Genomic DNA, 23173 nt, shown 5'->3' with positions numbered 1-23173 from the left:
ATGGCAGGACGCCAACACTTGCGGCAATAGGTGCTGTGTTATCCATCAACTAGTCTGTTGCTCAGTTATGCTGATTAACTTTGCTGCATTAAATTTGGCGGTACACTTGTGACAATAAGTGCTGCATCATACATCAACTAGTCCGTCCCTCAGTTGTGCTGAATAACTTTACTGCCTTACATATGGGAGAATGCCAACATTTGCGCCAGTATGTGCAAAAGTTAATGTCGCTATGCCACTCTGCCCTCTTTGACGGTGCAGTAGAAAATTTCACAAATGTGCACTGACCACTTCGATGTTCTTTACTTTCAAGTGAAATTAATCACTTTCCTGCAATCCGCTGACACCACTGCTGACAGGGCAGTATGGAAATAGGAGTAGTTTTTGAAACACATGCTTTGACGAGGCAGGTGCACCTAACCTTCTCGATGATTTCCACCTGGATTCTGCAGTCTCTTATCTTTCAGCTCACCGCCAATCAAATTGTTGTAATTACTTGAGCCGCAATGAGGATAAACATAGGTTTATTCATTTCATGAAGCCTGCTCTGAAAAAGCATCTTGTTCTGGCAGCTGCTCACAGGCAACTGCAGTTGCTCCGTCAAGGGACTCCTCACATTCTAATACAGAACACCATGACTTCATGGATATGGCACACAGTACATCATGACATCACACCATAAAACAGTACAAAAAGTATGTGGATACCTGTTTCAGCTCTTCAATTTACCAGAGATAACCTTCAGATAATTAACACGGCTACACTGTAAATAAATATTGTGCAGCCCCAGAGAAAATCCACCATAGGGGCCACATGCAAGGAACCAAATTAACAAGCAGTGTTACCTGAGTCAGACTTCCTTTGCAGAAACACTTCCTGTAGTCTTCTGTTCGGATTGTAGATACCAGAGGTGTCAACATAGGTCTGAAGGCAGGAAACTTGGGTATCTGGATTTCTAGTTTCCAGGAAGTGCAGCTTGATCGCCTTGACTGAAACCTTCATGCTGGGCAAAATACTATATGAATTAGACTACAAAGATTTTGTTGCTTCGTGTGAGTGTGAATCGATTGATGCCTGACAGTAGGCAGATGCGTCACTGGAATAATGGGTGTCATCCTTTGTACACTCATGGCCACGCTAGGCACTATAGTAGCCGCTTCAGTTATAAATATGGACCATCCTGCAAATATTAGGGCATCTTTGGAATTGGAGCTTCCACACATGTCCATAATGGTTGCACCTGGCAAAATAGTGGCTATTAGTATGGGCATCCCTGGTGTGGATCATGGCCAGCTCTAGCGTGGTGATGACCCTCCCTAGAATAATGGAGACTATCTGTGACATTGTGTGGGTATCCTTGGGATCTATGTGGCCACCACTAGCCTAATGGTGGCTGCCTTTGATATTTAAATAAATTATCTTTACATAGAGGAGAATGTGAGGCGATTAAAAAAAATTGTTGTGTATTGATAGTGCCTTCATTCTTTCACTGAATGGCAGAAAATCTATTTCACAAGAATCTGAGCTCACAGGTTGGTATCAATAGGAAAAAGAATGCTCCCATGCTTTAGGTAAGAATTGCATGTTGGAGAGAAAGATTCCTGAGGAAGGTGCATTTGGGAGAGTTGTAAAAGCATGTCACAATGCTTCCTACACACCATAATAGTGTTGTGCACCTATTCATAACTGCCAAGTAACCAAGTGTCATATGCCACACCTTCATCCAGTTTGGCTGAGTTGATTGATAGATTCATGCAAAACACTGAACATCTGTACTTAGCAGTCCAGAACTCCTTTATAAAAGTAGCTACCAGTGGGTTTCCTAATCTAACAGAAGTTAATATAAGTGTTTTACTTTGTAATGATTTGTGGGAGGGATGGGCGGAAAAAGAAACAAGGAGGCTGAATTTGTTTCTTAATGATGGCGTATTATATAATTATGACAGTTAAGGGTAGTGTCTGGATGTTCAATCACCAAGGAAATAATTCCATTCAATTCTTCCTTCTTCTCTATTCCCTTCTAGGTCATCCACGTCACCCAGGAGGGTATCACCCAGAGGCCCGAAGCAAAGGAACAAGAAGGTAGGGGTAGGTAAATGTACTTCTTTCAGTTTTTATCAGAATAGGTACCTTCACCACACAACCGGGGAACAGTGCAAAACCTGACTATTTGTCATACACTGAGAATAGAAAAAGAAATTAGGGATGGAGGAGAAAGAAAGACAGAACCTTCAAAACTTAAATACTCCTCTAGTGGTTCCCAGGTTCTTCCTGGGTTTCAACTTGTTTGAACAAAAATTTAAATATGCCAGGTGGATTGTATCCACCTTTGGTACCTAACTTGGTAGGTTTCTTCAGTTGTCTAATGTTCTGACAACTGACTTCTAACCTTGCCTTTTTCAATTATCTGTTCTCCGGCGGTAACAAAAAACTCCCCAAAATGTTATTTTGGTTTCAGTCAAAAGAAATTCAGGGTAGCGCAGGTATATGGCTGGTGTAAGACAAGCACGGAAATGAGGGTGAAAACAACGAATAAACCAGGAAAAGCCCACAAGGAAAGATTCCTGTCCCTCTTCAAGACCTCCACGTATCACTGCAATCAGCCCAAACCACCCCCGTTCAGTTTCCTCTCTGACCCACGTACCACATTTGCCGCAGCTCCCCAAAGTTGGGGCGGTTTGTGAGTGTCCTCTGTAGGCATGCACCACTCTTTTCCATCCCTCAGGAGTTTCTTCGGGTCTGGTGTCTTAGGTCCTTGATGTTTCTGGGCAATGGTTCTCTGCGTTCTCTGGCCACTCAAACACAGGTTTTTTGCTCTCTGCGTGTTCTAGGGTCCTTTTGCTACTCACACGATTCTCATCTTCCATTCTCTGTCCTCTGTCATTGGTGGTCTCCTTTTCTCCTCCATCCAGGCCTCTCATTTGGCTCCCCAACTCTTCTGCTCCTTCTTCCACCTGCCTAGGACAAGGACAATTTTTTGATTAACTTTGTTTCTTTTTTTCTCGTTTCCAGGTACTTTGGGGTCAACTGGACAGCGATATAAAGTAGATGATAATGAATGAGGAGGTGAGAAGGGGTGGTCTACTCTGAGTCTTTATATCATATGATTATAAACTCAAGTCTCATTTCCATGATTTTGTAATGTAGGCCTATTTGTCTCTCCCTGACAATGATTCAGCAGAGTTGCAGGGTTTTGTGTTTTCAACACAAATAGTTGATACTTTTCCTCGTGTGTGAGGAAAAACTCAGCATGAGAGTTGGCTACTCTTTGACTTATATTTGCCAAATGTGCATGATGTTTTGGGGTGTCCCTATGTCTTCCTGACTCACCAGGCTCCACTTGCTTTTGCCACCACTTAGCGCCGCAGCGTCATCAATTATCCAAAGCATGTAAAAGTGCTACCTATGATGGTTCTGCTTGATGCCTGTCCAAAAGTAACTTGGCCAATGTGGGTAGTGTGAATATATTGTCATCTTGGCAACCTCACACTCTACTTTCATTGAGGTTTGTGAAGTGAGCAAAATAATTTTGGGGACTGTCAACTGTCACTATTCATGCCCAGCCCCTTGCCTACCCGCTTGGCAACCAGCTAGGAGGAGGAGACTGAGCGAATGGCTCACCCAACTGCTGAATGAGGCTTTCTTTGCCTTTGGAACCAAAACAGCCACCGACCCTTCCCACGCCCATGCAGCAATCCTGCATCCAACCAGCAGGAGGCAGGAGCTAGAGTCAGCCCGACCAGCCTCTGTCATGTTGATGTGTTCTTGGACAGTCCGGCAAGCATGCACAACCCACGAAAACAAGCAGCTAAGAGGGCTCAGAGTGACACCCTAGATAACCTGCCTGGGTGTCACTGCCAGCCTGGGCCAAAAGCCTTTCTGTCCAGCAAAGGCTAAATAGTGAGAGAAGGGCCTGGGAAAGCGGGTAAACTTCAAACAAATTCTACATTTCTGCACATAATGAAGATGGGTAGGTCTTCTGGTTTTGTAAACAACAAATAATGTCTTTAATTTAATATGGAAAACTTCCCCCTACACTCCCCACCTCACACCACACACCACCCACATCTCTCGCCAGTCTCTCTCTTCTTCCCACAATTTGGGAAGTGCCATGAGTAGGAAACGGACGGAACAGCGCAGGCTCAGCCATGTCTGTCCCAACAACGCAAGCGCACCCATGCTTGCCTTCACGGCACAAGTCCTAAAAAAAGAAGTGGGGGGACTAACCAGGTTAGGCAGTATGCAAGTGAAATCATGACACGTGCCATCACAGCGCATGTTGTCACGACGTGTAACATTGCACATGACATCACAGGAAGTGACCTTACCGGAAGTGACAACACAAGAAGTGACATCAGATATTAAGACCTCACACAAATGTTATCAGGTATATCATGAGTACATTTAAGCACATTATGGGATTTAACAAATGAGATTTGGGGCTGAGGTTGAGCCAAAAAAGTGGAGCAATCCCAAAGCAAAATATGGGCCTCAACTAATACATTTATTTTTTTAAACCCTACCACAAAAAAATAGGCAACAACTAGAAGCATGGTAGTAGATCTGTTATGCTTAATTGGTTGCAAAGTCTACATTTTAAAATATTTTATTTGGTTATGGCATCTGCTGTGAAGGTGCCCAGTAAATCTTAAGGAATAATAATAACGGTGAGATCACTCTGGTGGTTAATGCACTTGCTGGAGAGATCTGTGTTTTGTAAAGTCCCAGATTTGAATCAAAGTACCAGAGAAGGTAAATGTGTCTCCTGCAAAGCATATCATCTAACACTCAGATGAGAGATTTTTATTTTATGTAGATATTAAAGTGGGTTACTGCTTTTTGTTACCTGCAGTTCATAAAGTGTAATCCTTCTAAAAGTGAGGTGTGAAGGACATGTGAGTCCTACACCTTGTAACCGTCACTGTCTCATGTAACTCATCCTGTACATTGATTTACACATGTATATGATTTATTGTCAATGTATAATGTGTATGTTAAGTAAATAGCTCTGACACTCTGCATTGGGTTGCATAGCACTACAAAAGAAATAAAATAGTGCTATTGAAATCGTTGTTTGTGTAAATACTGGTACAGACCAATACACCTGACATTCTTACAGTGCATGCATCTTTTAAATACAAGGACTGAACAAAGGAAAAAACTGCCTATCTTAAGTACTTGTGAAGAGATAACAAGCTGTGTGCCTTTGTTTCCCCTCTGTGGCATTTACGTTTCAGTGTGAGGTTCTAGGCCGCCTCCAGTCAGGATATTCAAACAAAAGGAGGCCCTTTAACTTCGGCTCAGGTAGAGGTGAAAAAAGCTTCCTCGCTCCCTGCACATTGCTGCTGGGAATTGAAAGAAGACAACCTGCGGGTGCTGCTGAAAGTGTCCTGGTGTCTGAAAATGACACCGGGACAAGTTGGACATATTTCTGTGGGGCCCAACTTCTTGGTAGGGGGAGGGCGTCCACCCTGTGAAAAGAGTGAGTCGGCGCCATGTACCTGCGTGTACCCCCGACTTGTGCCCTGCTTGCCTTAACCACGCATATGCATGGTTAAGGCAGTGCACGGTCTAGCTGCTGGAATGAGCTGCTGGAAGGATCGGTAAGAACACAGTGAGGTAAGTCGGGCTGGGTTTTTAAGGGTTGGGGTTCATTTTCAGGTCTGGGGGGTCGGGAAGTTTTTTGGGCTTGGATTAGTTTTTAGGGCTTGGGGGGTTGGGTCGTTTTTAGGGCTTAGGGTAGGATCATGGTAGTTTTTAGGGTTCAGGAGAGAGGGTTGGTTGTTAGGAGGTAGGGGGTAGTGTTAGGTCTCAGGCCAGGTACTTGGGGGGGCATTTTAGGGCTCATGGCGGGGGGCAGGGATCGGGCTACTTTTTAGGACTTAGGTGGGCAGGGAAGTTTTAGTGCTTGGGGGAATGGTTGGTTTTCAGGAGGGAGGGGTAGTTTTAGGCACAGGGCGGGGGCAGGGGTCAGGGGTTACACTTACCTGATAAGTCATAACCACACATATGTCTTTGCCATACATGCCTTAACAACACATATTGTGTGGTAAAGGCATCTGAGTGGTTGAGACTTCTGTGGTTAAGACTACGTGGAACCGGCATGCGTGGTAATTGTATGCATTGTTCCATCACACAACCCTCATGAGTTCATGTTCCTTAACAAGTGTCTCCTCATTTCCCAAGTACTGGTTCTTTCTGATAGATACATCTGCCGTGTGGATTCCTCTCCTTGTGAATATCCCCTTGCGTCAGCAACATTCGGAAATTCTTTTGTAGCCTCGCGCCGACGTGGACTAGGACGTCATAGAGACACGACCTCGCTCGCGACTCCGCTGACGTCACCGACGCCTACAATAGGCCCACGCCGGCGTGATGACATCAGTTCCCTTTTTTCCGCGTCGTCGACGCTAACGGTTTCGGGATACTCTGTAGCTTATAGCTTATTGTTACTTAATATTCTTCGATTCTCCATTCTCTGACCCTTTACTACCGTTGTCATGTCGACAAAGAAGACAGGGTTTAAGCCTTGTAGAGAATGTGGGAAGATGATGTCCGTTACGGACCCCCACCAGGACTGTATCTGGTGCTTGAGTTCGGATCACGACGTGGAGGGATGTTCTTCATGTCAGAAGATGAATCCGAAGGCTCTTCGCAAAAGATAATCTAAACTTCTTGTGGCCAAATTAAAGGCGAGTAAAGTTAAAAGATCCTCGAAGCACTCGAAGAGATCGAAGTCGAGATCCAGGTCGAGGTCTCGAGAGGCGTCGGCCTCAAAGTCTTCGTCTGATCACGTTTCCGGTTCTCATAAGAAACATAAGAAGAGGGGGCATGGATCCCGTCATCATTCAGGTGATAAGTCTGGTTCTAGATCGAGATCTCCCAAGAGGATGAAGTCAAAAGTTATTCCTCCGCAAGTGTCGGATCAAGAAGGTGAGGCTTCGCCTTCGGAGTCGATGGTCCATTCTCCGACTCCGGTTCCGGATCCGACTCCGGCTCCGTCTCCGACTCCATCTCCGACTCCAGATGGCACCGATGGAGTTCCTGTTGAGGAAGAGGTTTCGAATCCTGTTGAGGAGACAGATTCAAACCTGCCTCGAGATCGGCCTGAGCTTCCTCCATTCCCGACTCCAGGTCAGGACCCCTCTGCGTTTTTAAACGCGATGTATGGTGTCTTCTCGAGATCATGGTACCCCTCTGGAGCACCTTCGGGTCCCATGGGTCCCATGACTTTTAATTTGGGTGTTCCTCACTCTTATGCTCTGGCACCTTTTATGCCGTATATGCCAGCCCCGACTCCGTTGTGACAGTTCCAAGCTCCACCGAGGTCGACACCGATATCGACGCCGGCTCGGCCGAAGTCGACGACTCCGGTTCCGGCGTCACCGACTCCTAGCAAATCTATGGAGCATCCTTCCAAGCCCTCGGATTTGATTCCGAAGTCGGCTCCGACGCCGTCGACGTTGGATTCGACCGCACTTCGAGTCAAAATGAGATCTCGGAGAGAAGCTCAACGTCTTCTTGATGAGCAGAGGGTTGATGAGTCTTCTTCTGAAGTGGAGGAGGGCGAACTGGATGGGAGTTGTTTTGAGGAGCTAGCAGAGGCGAGTGGTCTCGAATTTTCTCCGGAGTGGTCTTTGCCTTCAGGACCTGATGCACCCTCCAGGGATGTGCAACCATATCATGTTGTCATGAAGAAGGCAGCAGGACTTTTGGGTTTGACATTGCCTACTGTCGAATTTAAGTCGAATTTATTGACTGAGGTTCTTCATTCTCCAAGCTCGGCAGTGGAGCCGATACTACCTTTTAATGATGCTTTGAAAGATCCCATTATGGAGGTATGGAAAAAAAAACCTTTTCTGCTCCTGCAGTTTCAAAAAGTGTGGCTAGGAGGTATAGAGTGGCTCCTGAGGATCCTGCTTTTTTATCTTCACATCCCTCTCCTGAGAGTTTGGTTATTCAGGCCGCTTGTTCTAAAAAATCAGTGGGTGCTTTTCCACAGGTGCCTGGCAACAAAGAGGCCAAGAGACAGGACCAAATTGCAAAAAAGACTTTCTCTTCTGCTAGTATGGCGTTGAAGTCTTCTAATGCCACTTGCCTTATGGGCAGATATATTCATGCTCTTATGGACTCTATGCGCTCATTAATCCCTAAGGTCCCTGAGGATAGCAGAAAAGACTTTGAGGAAGCTTTGTCTGATTCTCAAGCGGAAGCCCGTCAGGTCATCCAAAGTGGGCTTGATACTACGGATTCTGTGGCAAGGATCATGGGCACGGCGGTTGCCACGAGGCGCTCAGCCTGGTTGAAATCGTCTGATTTTTCGGCTGATGTGCAGTCTGCTTTGTTGGATTTGCCTTTCGATGGTGAGGGGCTCTTTGGAAGAAAGGCAGATACGGCCTTGGAGAGATTCAAGGACAGCAGGGCGACTGCTAGATCTCTTGGCCTTCAGGTCAAAGGCTCTACGGTCAGGAAATTTAGAGGATTTGGCCGCTCGTCCTTTCGTTCTTATAGACAAGGTCAGCAGCAGCAACAACAACAGCAGCAGCAGAATACCTTGTATAGGTCATACAGGGGAAAACAGAGGGCACGTCCTCGAGGGCGTCAAGCCTCCTCCTCCTCCGCTTCCTCCAACCCCCCAGCCACAGAGAAGCAGCCCTAGATCCTCCATTCAGGATCATGTAGGCCCAGTGGGGGGTCGGCTTACCCACTTTCTACGGGATTGGGAATCGGTTACATCAGATCTTTGGGTTCTCAATCTCGTAGAAACTGGGTATGCCCTTCCCTTTCGGGAATTCCCTCCCAATTACCCTCCTTGCCAGGGGTATTGCTCAGAGGAACATCTGTTACTCCTCCAGGAGGAAGTCCAAACTCTATTGAGAAAAGGTGCGATAGAGGTGGTCCCAGAGCAGGAAAGGGGTCAGGGATGCTACTCCCGGTATTTCCTGATTCCCAAGAAGGATGGCAGACTTCGTCCAATCCTGGATCTCAGGATCTTGAATTTTTATCTGAAGCAGGAGAAATTCAAGATGCTCACCCTTGCTCAGGTTCTTCAGGCTCTGCTGGAAGAAGACTGGATGGTGTCACTCGACTTGCAGGATGCGTATTTTCATATTCCAATCCTGAAGTCGCACAGGAGGTATCTCCGTTTTACGGTGGGATCGCAGCACTACCAGTTTGCGGTCCTTCCGTTTGGACTTACTACTGCGCCTCGAGTCTTCACCAAGGTGATGGCGGTGGTGGCAGCACTCTCAGAAGATCGGGGATACCTGTATTCCCGTATCTGGACGACTGGCTGATCAAAGCAGAGTCGTCAGAGAGAGTGCTCCAGCATCTGCAGGAGACAACCCAGTTGTTGTACAGGTTGGGTTTTTCACTAAATGTACCCAAGTCTCACCTGGTGCCCTCCCAGTGCAACCTGTTCATAGGTGCGGTACTGGACACTACTGTATGTCGTGCATTCCCTCCCCCTCAAAGGATTCACGACATACAGGAGATGTTTCCTTTATTTTACAATGGAGCGGTTGTTCCAGTCCTGAAGGTCCTTCGCCTGCTCGGTCTTATGGCTTCTTGCATTCTGTTGGTCAACCATGCACGCTGGCACATGAGGGCACTCCAGTGGTGCCTCCGCAGGCAGTGGTATCAGCACAACGGGGATCTCAGGGAGTCAGTGAAGATCTCCAGAGAAACTGCAGCGGATCTGTCTTGGTGGAGCGTGGAAGGCAATCTTTCTCAAGGAAAGCCTTTCCAGCTGCCTCCACCGGTGGCCACAGTGATAACGGATGCATCCACTCTAGGGTGGGGTGCTCATCTGGGGGATCTGGAGTTCAAAGGGCTTTGGTCTCCAGAGGAAAGGTTGCTTCACATCAACCTTCTAGAATTGCGGGCGATACGTTTGGCGCTCAAGGCCTTCCTCCCTTCCCTTCGCGGTCAGTCAGTTCAAGTGCTGACGGACAACACGACCGCGATGTGGTACATCAACAAGCAGGGAGGAGTGGGGTCGCAGTGTCTCTGCAGAGAGGCTCTGCGCCTCTGGTCCTGGGTTCAGGACCATCGGATTTGTCTGATGGCAAATCATCTGGCCAGAGTGTTGAACGTTTGTGCAGACAGTCTCAGTCGACAGTTCTCTGCCGACCACGAGTGGAGGCTTCACCCGGAGGTGGTTCACGACATCTTTCGGATGTGGGGAACTCCTCGGGTGGATCTGTTCGCCACTCACGAGAATGCTCACTGCCTGTCGTTCTGCAGTCTCCAGTTTCCGACGCAAGAGCTTTGGGGGACGCGTTTCAGTTGAGTTGGGGAAATCAACTCCTTTACGCGTTTCCTTCCATACCTTTGATTCCTCGGGTTCTGAGGAAGATTCGTCAAGACCGGGCCCAAGTCATATTGGTCGCCCCGGACTGGCCAAGAAGGGTGTGGTATACAGATCTCCTTCACCTCTCCTCTCTCCCGCCGCTCCGTCTCCCTCTCAGGGCAGACCTCCTCTCTCAGATGGAGGGGCAGGTTCTACACCCCCACCTCCAGACATTACACCTTCATGCCTGGAGATTGAACGGGGCAACCTGAATTCCTTTTCCCTTCCGCCTGACGTTGTGGATGTCATCTTGTCAGCCAGGCGTGACTCCACTAAGTCCATTTATTCTTATAGATGGTCGAAATTTGTCACGTGGTGTGGGGAAAAGTCTATTGACCCTGTGAGAGCCCATTTGTCTGATGTTCTCCAGTTTGCCCTTTCTCTGGCGCAACAGGGGCTTGCTGTTGCCACAGTGAAGGGTTATCTTTCTGCGCTGTCAGCTTTTCTCTGCTTGCCTGACCAGCCATCTCTTTTTAAGTCTCCTGTGGTGTTAAGATTTTTGAAGGGCCTCACAAATAAGTTCCCTCCTACTCCTTTTATTGTGCCTCAGTGGGATTTAAATCTTGTCTTGACTTTTTTGATGGGTGCTCCTTTTGAGCCTCTTCACAAATGTCCCATGAGGCTTTTAACCTTTAAAACAGTCTTCCTCGTTGCAATAACCTCGGCAAGGAGGGTAAGTGAGCTTCAAGCTCTTAGTCATAAGCCCCCTTTCTTGACCATTCATGCTGATTGAATGGTTCTCAGGACCAGGGCTGCTTTTCTGCCTAAGGTGGTAACTCCCTTCCATCTGGGGCAGTCCATTACCTTACCTACCTTCTATCCTCCCCCTCACCCTTCTAAGGAGGAAGAGAGACTGCACCGTCTGGACCCTAAGAGGGCGGTGTCCTTTTACTTGGACAGATCCAAGGACTTTCGTTTGGAAGACCAGCTCTTCATTGGGTTTGCTGGCTGCAAGAAAGGAAGAGCTGCCCATAAAAGAACCTTGTCAAGATGGATCGTCCTCTGCATAAAGATCTGCTACTCTTTGGCCGGTAAGGAACCACCAGAGGGTATAAGGGCTCATTCTACAAGGGCTAAGTCTTCGACCTCTGCATTGGCTAGAGGTGTGCCTGTAGAGGATATTTGTAGAGCGGCAACTTGGTCTTCCCTCCACACTTTCGCGAAGCACTACTGCTTGGATTCTGAAGTGAGGAGGGACGGTCACTTTGCACGCTCTGTCCTTCAGGATTTCCTGGTTTAGAAGAGTGGACACCCTCCTCCGGGAGTGGGGACTGCTGTGGGACTCTATTCACAAGGTGAGGAATCCACACGGCAGATGTATCTATCAGAAGAACAAGTTACTTACCTTCGGTAACGCTTTTTCTGGTAGATACTATATCTGCCTGTGGATTCCTCACTGACCCACCCGCCTCCCCGTTGTCCACTCTTCTATGCCAGAGTTACTGTAATGTAATTATTTTGTTGTCAAGGAAATGTTTCAACTGCTTTCCTGCATTTGCTTTACACTGTGTGTTTTGCCTTGACTATTGTGTACTGTGTGTACTATGTATATATCTACTGTCATTGGTCCGTCCGTGTGCCTCGATGGCACGGAAAAAAGGGCGGAACTGATGTCATCACGCCGGCGTGGGCCTATTGTAGGCGCCGGTGGCGTCAGCGGAGTCGCGAGCGAGGTCGTGTCTCTATGACGTCCTAGTCCACGTCGGCGCGAGGCTACAAAAGAATTTCCGAATGTTGCTGACGCAAGGGGATATTCACAAGGTGAGGAATCCACAGGCAGATATAGTATCTACCAGAAAAAGCGTTACCGAAGGTAAGTAACTTGTTCTTCTCTCCCATGTCTCTCCTCCCTCCCCGGTCATCTTTCATTTCTCAATTGTCTTCCTTCTTCTCATATGGATTATTTGAAGAGAAGGGGGGGCTCTCACGGCCCCACTCCATGCGGTGTCACATAATTCACTTGCTGTGTGTGGTACTTGTCTTTATGCTACAGCAGCATTAGCCTGAGACAGATTAACCCTGGGACCCTTTCCAGTGTGCACTCCTTTAGAGAAGCCACTTCAAAACTTGCTGCCTTCAATTTTCAATGGAGAGTTGCATTCACAGCCTGGGCCTGCACTTACACAACAAGTAAAAGTGCATGACCTGTACATTGCCCCAAAGGACAGGTTCATCAATTAGCATTGATCTTAAGGGACATTTGGGAGTGAGGCTGATAGGACTGTGAAGTTTAGAGAGAACAAGGGGTCAACTTGCAAGTTTCAAGTTAAAGGTCCCCATAGGCTTTGGTTCAATTTGAAGTGAAATAGATAAAATGCCAGCCCTACGTGTTACTTTCTTCTGTCTCCTTCTTGTCTGTTTTCAAATGTTGCTATTTGTAAACATTCCGTGCAGGACAAAAGTCCAAAAAGGATGTGGTGCTTTGAAACATTCAAGACTGTCTTTCCAAAAAGAATGGTGTTGCCAAGCAAAGTACTTGCCTCCTAACAAGTTCATGTTTTCTCCAATGGCAGCTCACGATCACGCTTTTCCTGCTGCTTCTGTTTTTATTGGTAATATTCCCCTAAATCTTTTGACTTCTTTGCCACTTCATGAGACCTGTCTGTCAGGCACTTTTCAGAGGCACATGCTCCAGTGTTCATGAGACTGCTGTCACAGTTTTTGCCAGATCCACCTTTTCTCAGCCCTGTCCCTCGGCCATATGCCAGGCTGTCATATCCTGTGACACGGTGCACCCTCACTAATGGTACACAGGCCGCGCGCATTAGGCTTCAAACACGTTCAGATGTCGTTCCTCGGAGCACTCGCATGTGAACTGGTGCTCGACTAATTCTTTAAGGTGATGCGATTTGAAAAAGAATGTCTTTTTATGACTGATGAGTTCTAGCGAACTTTCTGCAGCCCACCTCGGCTTTGTTACACAGAGCTCGAGGCCAGCATAAGCACTTGGTAAAACTCACTTGCTTTAAGGGACTTGTAGTTAAAAATAGCAAGTTTCTCTTTTACCAATGATTGGAATGTGCCGGTCTAGAGCTCTGTAGGACGGTTGAGGCAGTGCCAATTTAAAAGCTACCTGCTTATCAGGTTTCTTTACTGTAGGATTTTACATTTAAAAGTAACTATAATATACCATAAGCAGTGTATTGCTTCACATTTTTCGTTATTCACACATAGCAAAACATTTGCTGTCTTTACAGCCATTGGTACTGATAAATAGCCATCAATATTGAAACAAATGCTGCCCCCAATCTGGCATCTCCTGCCACTCTCTGTGAACCATTCACACCCCCTATAACTTACCTTCCATGTGCAGTCATTTTTCAGATACATGTGTGGAAGTTTGCAGGTGGAGGGGAGGCAGTATTCCCCTGCACATTTTGGCAAAAAGTTTAGTTGTGCCTTTCATCTGTCAGCCCTTACCCTCTACTTGCGTCCCTCTTTGGGAATGCGGATCACTAGAAATGTTGTACACTGGGATGGAGTGCTGTTATTTTTCATTGTATTTGTAAAGCTATTTGTACTGTTGAAAACTGCCCCAAAGCACTCTGGGTAGAATAACAGGATATGCCCTGCCTGTGCTAGAGTGCAAGAGACAGAAGAACACATACTCTTTTTCTGCATTAAATACAAACTGATCCGCAGGAGGTGGATACGACTTATCTGTCCAAACATTGGAGCCACGCAACATCAGTTTGCCTACAGAATTCTAAAAACAGACACATCCTGGCCAATAGTTTTTGCAGTTAGTAGCTTTTTATTCTCCTTTTGGATTAATGGTACAAAAGGGGGTGGTGATGGACGGAGCAACTGAACCAATCAAACACTCACACCCAGTCAAAAGATCTGGGTTTAATCCATCACCGTTCTTTAGCCCACTCTGCCACCCCAGTTCAGACATGGCTATATGCAAATCAGTCTGACCTTGTGCCTCATGGGAACAGTCCAGCCCGAACTGCCAAGCCATGCCTTCCCTGGACCGGAAACAAGCTTCCGAGGACCGGTTTCTGGCATTACAGCCGTCTTCAGCCCGGCTTGCTTGAATCCAGTGGCAAAGTGAGCAAGGGACTCACGTCTGAGCATACCCTGCCACACTTATGGCAGCCAAAAGCGGTACAAAAGGGGGTGGTGATGGACGGAGCGTCTGAACCAATCAAACACTCACACCCAGTCAAAAGATCTGGGTTTAATCCATCACCGTTCTTTAGCCCACTCTGCCACCCCAGTTAAGACATGGCTATATGCAAATCAGTCTGACCCTGTGCCTCATGGGAACAGTCCAGCCCGAACTGCCAAGCCATGCCTTCCCTGGACCGGAAACAAGCTTCCAAGGACCGGTTTCTGGCATTACAGCCGTCTTCAGCCCGGCTTGCTTGAATCCAGTGGCAAAGTAAGCAAGGACCTCACGTCTGAGCATACCCTGCCACACTTATGGCAGCCAAAAGCGGTACAAAAGGGGGTGGTGATGGATGGAGCATCTGAACCAATCAAGCACTCACACCCAGCCAAAAGATCTGGGTTTAATCCATCACTGTTCTTTAGCCCACTCTGCCACCCCAGTTAAGACATGGCTATATGCAAATCAGTCTGACCTTGTGCCTCATGGGAACAGTCCAGCCCGAACTGCCAAGCCATGCCTTTCCTGGACCGGAAACAAGCTTCCGAGGACCGGTTTCTGGCATTACAGCCGTCTTCAGCCCGGCTTGCTTGAATCCAGTGGCAAAGTGAGCAAGGGACTCACGTCTGAGCATACCCTGCCACACTTATGGCGGCCAAAAGCGGTACTAAAAGGGGGTGGTGATGGACGGAGCATCTGAACCAATCAAACACTCACACCCAGTCAAAAGATCTGGGTTTAATCCATCACCATTCTTTAACCCACTCTGCCACCCCAGTTCAGACATGGCTATATGCAAATCAGTCTGACCCTGTGCCTCATGGGAACAGTCCAGGCCGAACTGCCAAGCCATGCCTTCCCTGGACCGGAAACAAGCTTCCGAGGACCGGTTTCTGGCATTACAGCCGTCTTCAGCCCGGCTTGCTTGAATCCAGTGGCAAAGCGAGCAAGGGACTCACGTCTGAGCATACCCTGCCACACTTATGGCGGACAAAAGCGGTACAAAAGGGGGTGGTGATGGACGGAGCATCTGAACCAATCAAACACTCACACCCAGTCAAAAGATCTGGGTTTAATCCATCACCGTTCTTTAGCCCACTCTGCCACCCCAGTTCAGACATGGCTATATGCAAATCAGTCTGACCCTGTGCCTCATGGGAACAGTCCAGCCCGAACTGCCAAGCCATGCCTTCCCTGGACCGGAAACAAGCTTCCGAGGACCGGTTTCTGGCATTACAGCCGTCTTCAGCCCGGCTTGCTTGAATCCAGTGGCAAAGTGAGCAAGGGACTCACGTCTGAGCATACCCTGCCACACTTATGGCGGCCAAAAGCGGTACAAAAGGGGGTTGGATTAATGGAGAGACGGTTTTATCTTAGGCTGTGTTGGCTGTTACTATTAGAACTGAATTTTGTGATTGTGAAATGTTGGTTACTGGATCAAATGAATTGTGTATTCTATATAAGATTTCACTCCAATACCTCTCAAGTGGTGTGTCTCTTAATTGTAAGGCTGTTAACTGGGTGCTTACTTGTTTTAACGTTTTTAATGTTTTATTCTTGTTGTTTTTTATTGTACATTTTATATGCAATTCAAGAATCTTATTCTTGTTCTAAATTGTAAAAGCTTAGATTTATTTGTATACTTTGATGTTTTTAAGTAAACAACTGAATAAAGTTATTCAAGAAGAAGAAGAAGAATTGCATGAGGAATTTTAAGGACAGAACATGAAACTCTTCTCCAATGTGACTGGAATTCGAAGCTGAGAGAGCGCCATGTTATTTTGAAATTTGTAGGGGTGCATTATAGTCCCAAGTAGTCAGCACCCGCATATTAAGAGGACCTACTAATGTAGTATAGAGATGAGACTAATGGGTTTAATCAAAATGCAGTGTTGCCTAATGCAGAAATGTAACCGCATGAGAAATGTCGCATTGCTAATGAAATGCTTTGAAATATGTGTTTAATTCTGAATGAATTAATACAGGCTTTTTAAAATGAAAGCTAGTGCTCACATTGAAAGTAGATTTAACGTGTTATAATAGTAGAATGCAATGTTGTGCTGTGTTAGAAATGCATTTAACCCCTTTGCTGCGGGGACTATTCCCCCGCTGTGCTGAGGGGGAGGGGGTCGCGCACAGCGCCCGCATGCTCATGACGAGCTGAGCTTGTCATGAGGCACGGCGCTCCTGTGCTCATAACGAGCTCAGCTCGTCACAGGTGCATTACCTCCAGTGGAACGCTCAGCACAGGAGGGGAATTCTCCCCACACCTGAGCGTTCCACGGCTCATGATGTGCTGAGCTCGTCATGAGCACCGGAGCGCCGTGGCTCATGACAAGCTCAGCTCGTCATGAGTCTCGAAGAGGTTAAAAGTGCAGAGGACTGAGACATGCTGAAACCATAGAGGCCTAACTATATATTTTTTTGTTAGCCTTAGTCGAGAAGAAATGATTTTCTCCTTGGGGAAAGCTGTCCTCAGTAAGATATGAAATTGTAGCTTCGAATGGTTGCAGAAATGTTCCCATGTATTTCAGCTTGCAGGTGCAAGGCCACAAGTCTCGTTAGGTAGAAGATTCCATTGTTTAGGAGTTAGGATAGTAGGAGCGGATGGAGGAAAAGCTGCCAAGGAATTTGGGAGTGCAACATTTAGCGAGAAGGTGCCTGAGACCCAAGGACACACCAACGGATGCTGGATGGTAAGGTGCCATGCAGGAAAACTCAGAAGATCTTCACCTGTCAGAGGGGCGTACCTCTGGGCACGTCGACTGATTTTGTGATTTTGTATTAGGGACAGCCCCCGAGGGTGGAGAGCAGATTCTGAGACAGGGTTGACAGAGCAGGATGTAGTAAGCTGTAGAGTGAGCGTCTTGGGAACTTAGGTAGTGTGAGGTGTAGAAGGAGCATCTTAGAACGAGCTCAATGGTAGATTATCTGTTTAGCCAAAAGTGACGGTTCTCCTTTGGAAGTCTTCACTGCTGACACTTTACTTTTGTCTGAGGGGAATGTTATGTAGGGATGCCACTTGAGGATAGAGTAGGGACAGACTAACCAATTCCTTTCCTTTTTGTAAATGCAGTCCTGACTTCAAGCTGGGACTGTTCTCGGTTGCTTGATATTACTCGAGTTAACTTTGCTTTTTATCCTGAGTCGTTTAAGGATCTTATGTAGAATTATGTTTGTATTAGTGCCTGTTTATTTTCTTAACCTTTTATTGAGATGTTTGTATGTTCAACTATTTTAGGCTTTGTAATAAATCTTTAAAATCTTCAGTGGTAGTCAGTGGTCCTTTGAGTTTATTTGGATTTAGTTGGAAGTGGTTTAAGGTATCAATGCAAGATCTTTCTTTATACTTCTAGAACAGGGAAAAAGTTCAGTCGACCGGGTTTGGGATTCTAGAGATGGGTAATAAAATCCAGATTAAAATCCCAGTTTCCCCAGTTGGTAGCCGGAGGATGGTTCCCTTTCTAGAGTAAGGAAAGATCTGATCTAGATTAGGATACGAAGTTCCCAAGGCCCATAGAAATTAGATAGGGATAGGGCGGTTGGTGTGAAGCCGCGCTGCGAGAGAAGAGACGCTGGTTTCATCATGAAATGTTTTAAAATTTTGCGAGTTGTTCAGAACAGAAAAGAGGTTAGAACCCTGGGGGGGAGAAGAGGCCCCACCCGAGGATACTCCGGCTCATTATATGGCTACAAATGTTGGGTTGCACACTATATTGTGGCTCTAGAATTGGGCAAATATGACAGATGGAAATGAGGAGTTGACTTTCACTAGGTACGGGACGTTTAGACTGGAAGTGTTGTATCAGTTGAAAGCGATTATGGCTTCTTTGCGACGTCTGCCTAGACCGACACAGTTTGAGGCATTGAATGCATGGATCAGAGCGGCGCACGAAAGGAACAGTGACAGGCGACAGGAAATAGTGAAGAGATCAGTCAGGGCCGTCCAAGACGCGAGGTGGGATGCTTTGGAAAAGAGACGGAGAATACAGACGATTGAGAGAGACAGGTTGTAACCGCTGTTGGTTAAAGCAGGGGATGCGCAGAGAAAGAACACCGAGGACGATGACAGTGACACGGATGATAGCTTGATAGAAAGGCTGTTATCAGAGAGACCACCCCCATACAATTTAGAGGCCGGGGAGGAGAAGTCGGCCCCGGTAGAGGAAATGAGGATACCGCAAATCCCCCTCAGAACTGAGGTCGTGGGAAAAATCTCGACAGGAAAAATACAGAACGTGGAAAGTGGCGGTTTTCAGAAGCTGCCGGATGCTCTTTTGGCCCCATAGTGTCAGTGTATAATCCAGAGCATACACGTGGTGAGAGTCCATCAAGGATGGGTACGGAAGGGAACATAAACAGTGATCGAGATAGTATGGTACATGGGGCGGATCAGATGCCAAGGCCTATAGGGTGGAGTACCCCATTGCCGGCGTCAGCAGATTCGTCTAGGGTTCCAATGGATTTGAGGGGCCCGACACCAAAATCTATAGGGGAGTTGAGGCCGGACTTAAGGACATGGGAGTCAGCTGAAGGGGCTCAAAGTGACAGAACAAGAGAGGGATGGGATCATGGGAATACTGGAAATAGGACATTTCCTCCCAACACCCCTGAAATCTGTAGAAGCAGGGGACAGGACAATGAGTCCAGGGAATCGAGTGGTGTATCTAGTCGTGGCACCTTGAGTGCGGCAATAAAGGCAAAAAGAATTGATGTGATGCGATTGAAGGCAGAGGTGGATGAGATTGTTGAAGGAAACTTGCCCTTAGAAAGGATTGAGCTTTATGAGCCCGATGAGTTGCTGTTTGTGGCGAAGGATGTGACTTGGAGAGCTAGATCGTCCCACGAGAAACTGACTGAATTAGCAGACAAATATGATGTGGACCTGTCTAAGACAAAAATGTTGCAGGGTAATCACAGACTGCAATATACTGACCAGGATTTGGAAGAGAAAAGAGTGATCGGATTAAAGACCCACATTCAGGAACTGATTATAGGGATACGAGCGTGGAGTAGGCTTGACAAATGGGAAGAAAGGTGGTCGAAGAAAAAGAGTGTTAGAAGGAGTACAATTGAGACACCCCCTGCGGGAGGGGGAATGGCAGGAATTGAGGCATACCCTTTGCGGGAGGTGGCCAATGGGGAATATGTGCATGTACCCTGGAGTAGGGGAGACTTGGCTGCCTTTACGAATGATTTCCCAAAGCTGCGAGAGAACCCAGTTGAGTGGTACAAGCAGGTGGAGAGGTTTGTTAAGATTTCGAAGGTGCTGTGGATTGATTTGAACACTTTGTTTGACATTGTTGTTCCAGGGGATTTGTGAATAGCATGCAAGGTCGTTGTTGAATGGCCCACTGTGGAGCCAGAGCGGGATGCTGCCACAAATGGACCCTCACCTCTTGTAATGAAAAAATATGAGCAAGTGATCACATGGTTGGAATCTAAGGTACCACCACAGGATATTGATTGGGTGAAAATAGACCGGACGACTCAGGAGCATAAGGAGACAGTGCATGAGTACTATGAGCGATTGTTACAGGTCTTTAAGCAGTACAGTGGGTTAGATGTGATGAATCCTAGGGACATGGGACAGTTTGTGTCAAAGTTCGTTCTAGGGTTGAGGCCTGATATTTGTCTTATGATCCAGCAACATTTAATTTGTTGGCAGAACAAACCGCTGGATGAGATTTTGAGATATGCTAGAGACTGTAGCGATGAAATAGACTCGAAGCACAAAAAGCTCAAGGACAAGTTGATGATGGTCCAGATGCAATCAGCAGACAAGGGAGGTACCTTAGGGAGGAAACAAAATGGACAGAAAAAGGGAAATGGGGACGACACTAAGCCAAGGGTAGATATAGCGATGTTGAAAAACACTACAGAGTGCCATCAGGGCCACCAGATTGGACACTGGAGACGCAAGTGCCCTTATAACCCTGCCAATCAGGAGCAGCAGGAGGAGGAACTGGTACAGGAACAAGTGCCTCAGGTGACGACGACAGCAGTAGCAAAGACCAAGTCGATCAAAGGGGGGACCTTGGCTCCTCGTGTACAGGTTCCCCAGCCACCAAAGATATCGACAGGGACTCGGACTGTTCGGCAGATGCCCCTTCTAGAAGAAGTTGATGATGGTTAATTGGACCCGTTAGCCTGTCGGTGCCTTAGAGGGGAGGAGGACTGCACTCTTGTGGCGGTCCTGGAGGTCGACCAGAGGGGACCATTCGTAGACGTTGATGTTGATGGTCACCCTACCACATTTTTGGTCGATACTGGCGCTACCCATTCTACTGTAAGATCCACAGTAGTCCCAAACCTACCCCTCTCGAGACAGCCAATCCAAGTTGTAGGATATGCCAATAGGAAATTGACGAATCATTTAACAGAATCGATTTCTGTGAGAATAGGAACGTTCAGAGATAGACATCAATTTGTGATGTGTGATTCAAGTCCTGTGTGCTTGTTAGGGAGAGATTTCTTATGCAAGCTCAATTGCACCATCTATTGCACCCCTAAGGGAGTGGAATTACAGACTAATGATGATGATGCTACCTTTAAGGTCGCCAATCAGCATGTGTGCATAGAAATGTACCCAGCCTTGACAGTTGAGGAACTTCCTTATGATCTGCGAGACTCAGTTTCCCAGGTGGTGTGGGATTTTACTGGAGAAGACATTGGGTTGATTAAGGGTGTCGAGCCAGTCAAGATTCAGGTCAAGGAGAATGTCGATTTTCCCCAAACACCCCAGTATAATCTGACCCCAGAAACGATTGCAGGGATAAAGCCTGTGATTGAGTGTATGATCACACAAGGAATACTGAAGGAAATATTGGGGAGTCCATGTAATTCGCCAATAATGGGATTGCAGAAACCAAGTAGGAAGTTCAGAATTGTACAGGATCTTCGCCGGGTGAACAACATAGTTGTTCCATGTTGTCCAGTGGTATCGAACCAATCTGTGATCTTATTTCAGATCCCGTGCCAAGCTGAGTGGTTCACTGTGATAGACCTTTGTCAGGCTTTCTTTTCAATACCTTTGCATGAGGAGAGCCAATTTTTATTTGCTTTCAGGCTGGAAAACAGGGTCTTAACGTGGTGTTGTATCCCTCAGGGGTACACAGAGAGTCCATCGATATTTAATCAGATTTTGAAAAAGAATCTTGAGAGTCTAGTACTGCCTCAGAACTCTGTTCTCGTCCAGTACATAGACGAGGTTCTTGTTGTGTCAGAGACTGAAGATGCATGCAGGATTGATACCATTGCTCTACTGAACCATTTGGCAGAGAACGGACACAAGGTCTCGCCAAATAAGTTACAATACTATTTGAACGAGTTGCAGTATTTGGGACACAGGATAGAGAAGGGTAAAAGGAAGGTATCACCAGACAGGATCGAGTAAATATTGAAAATGACGGTGCCTTTAACTCAGAGAGAGGTCAGGATGTTCTTAGGGATGGTTGGCTACTGTCGCCAGTGGATTGCCAACTTCTCACTGAAAGCGAAGCCTTTGCAGAGACTGACGCACAAGGATATGAGTGATCAGGTACCATGGGACAACGACTGTATGAAGGCGTTCCTTGAGTTGCGAGAGGGTCTTTGTTGTGCTCCGGCCCTGGGAATGCCCGACTACAATAAGTCTTTTTCATTGTTCTGCTGCGAACGAGAGGGTTGTGCATTAGCAGTCTTAGTTCAGGAGCACGGAGGTGTCCATAGACCAGTTGCCTATTTCTCAGCTACTTTAGATCCAGTAGCTTCAGCGTTGCCCGGATGTCTTAAATCCGTTGCTGCAACAGGTGTCAGCATTGAAAGGTGTGAAAGCATTGTTATGGGACATCCATTGACTGTTTTTGTACCACATTCAGTTGAACTGTTGATGACCAGGACCAAGACACAGCACTTGACGAATAACAGGCTCACACGCTACGAGCAGGTTATACTTGCTTCGGAGAATGTGACCCTCAAGGGGTGCTCTGTTTTGAATCCTGCTACCTTGATGCCGTTGTTAAATACGCTTGATTAAGATTGTGAGGACCATGATTGTCTTGATGTGACTGAACTTTGCACCAAACCGAGACCTGACATAGTTGATGAGCCATTGCTTGACCCTGATGAAACTTTCTTTGTCGATGGTTGATGTATAAGAGACAGTGTTGGTCAGTTGAGAGCAGCATTTGCTGTATGCACCATTCCAGGAGTTGTCGAAGCTGCATGCCTGGAAGGAGTATACTCCGCGCAGGTTGCTGAACTTATAGCTTTGACGCGTGCCCGTTTGGCCGCAAAGGGAATTCGGAATACCATTTATACCGACAGCCAATACGGGTTTGGTGTAGTTCATGACTATGGACAGCTATGGTCTCAGAGAGGGTACATGACTTCATCAGGAACACCAATCCGGAATGGAGAATTTGTTAGGCTGCTTTTAGAAGCTTTACAGGAACCTTTGGAAATTGCTGTTGTAAAGTACACGGCTCGTGGTAAAGGAACTGACTTTGTATCACTTGGAAATCGCTATGCGGACGAAGTTGCACGATTCTGCGCTGAGCAAGGTTATTCATTTACTGAACAGGAGATAGAAGGATGCGAGGAAAGAACTGAATTAGACATGATGCTAGCCATGGCCGATATTTGGGATGAGCTCAGATGTAGGCAAGAACAAGTGTCCGAACATGAGAGAAATGTGTGGATCAATTCAGGCTGTGTGAAAGGAGATG

This window comes from Lissotriton helveticus, chromosome 9 (assembly GCF_964261635.1).
Source record: "Lissotriton helveticus chromosome 9, aLisHel1.1, whole genome shotgun sequence".
NCBI classification, from domain to species: Eukaryota; Metazoa; Chordata; class Amphibia; order Caudata; family Salamandridae; genus Lissotriton; species Lissotriton helveticus.
This window is presented reverse-complemented; position numbering follows the sequence as displayed.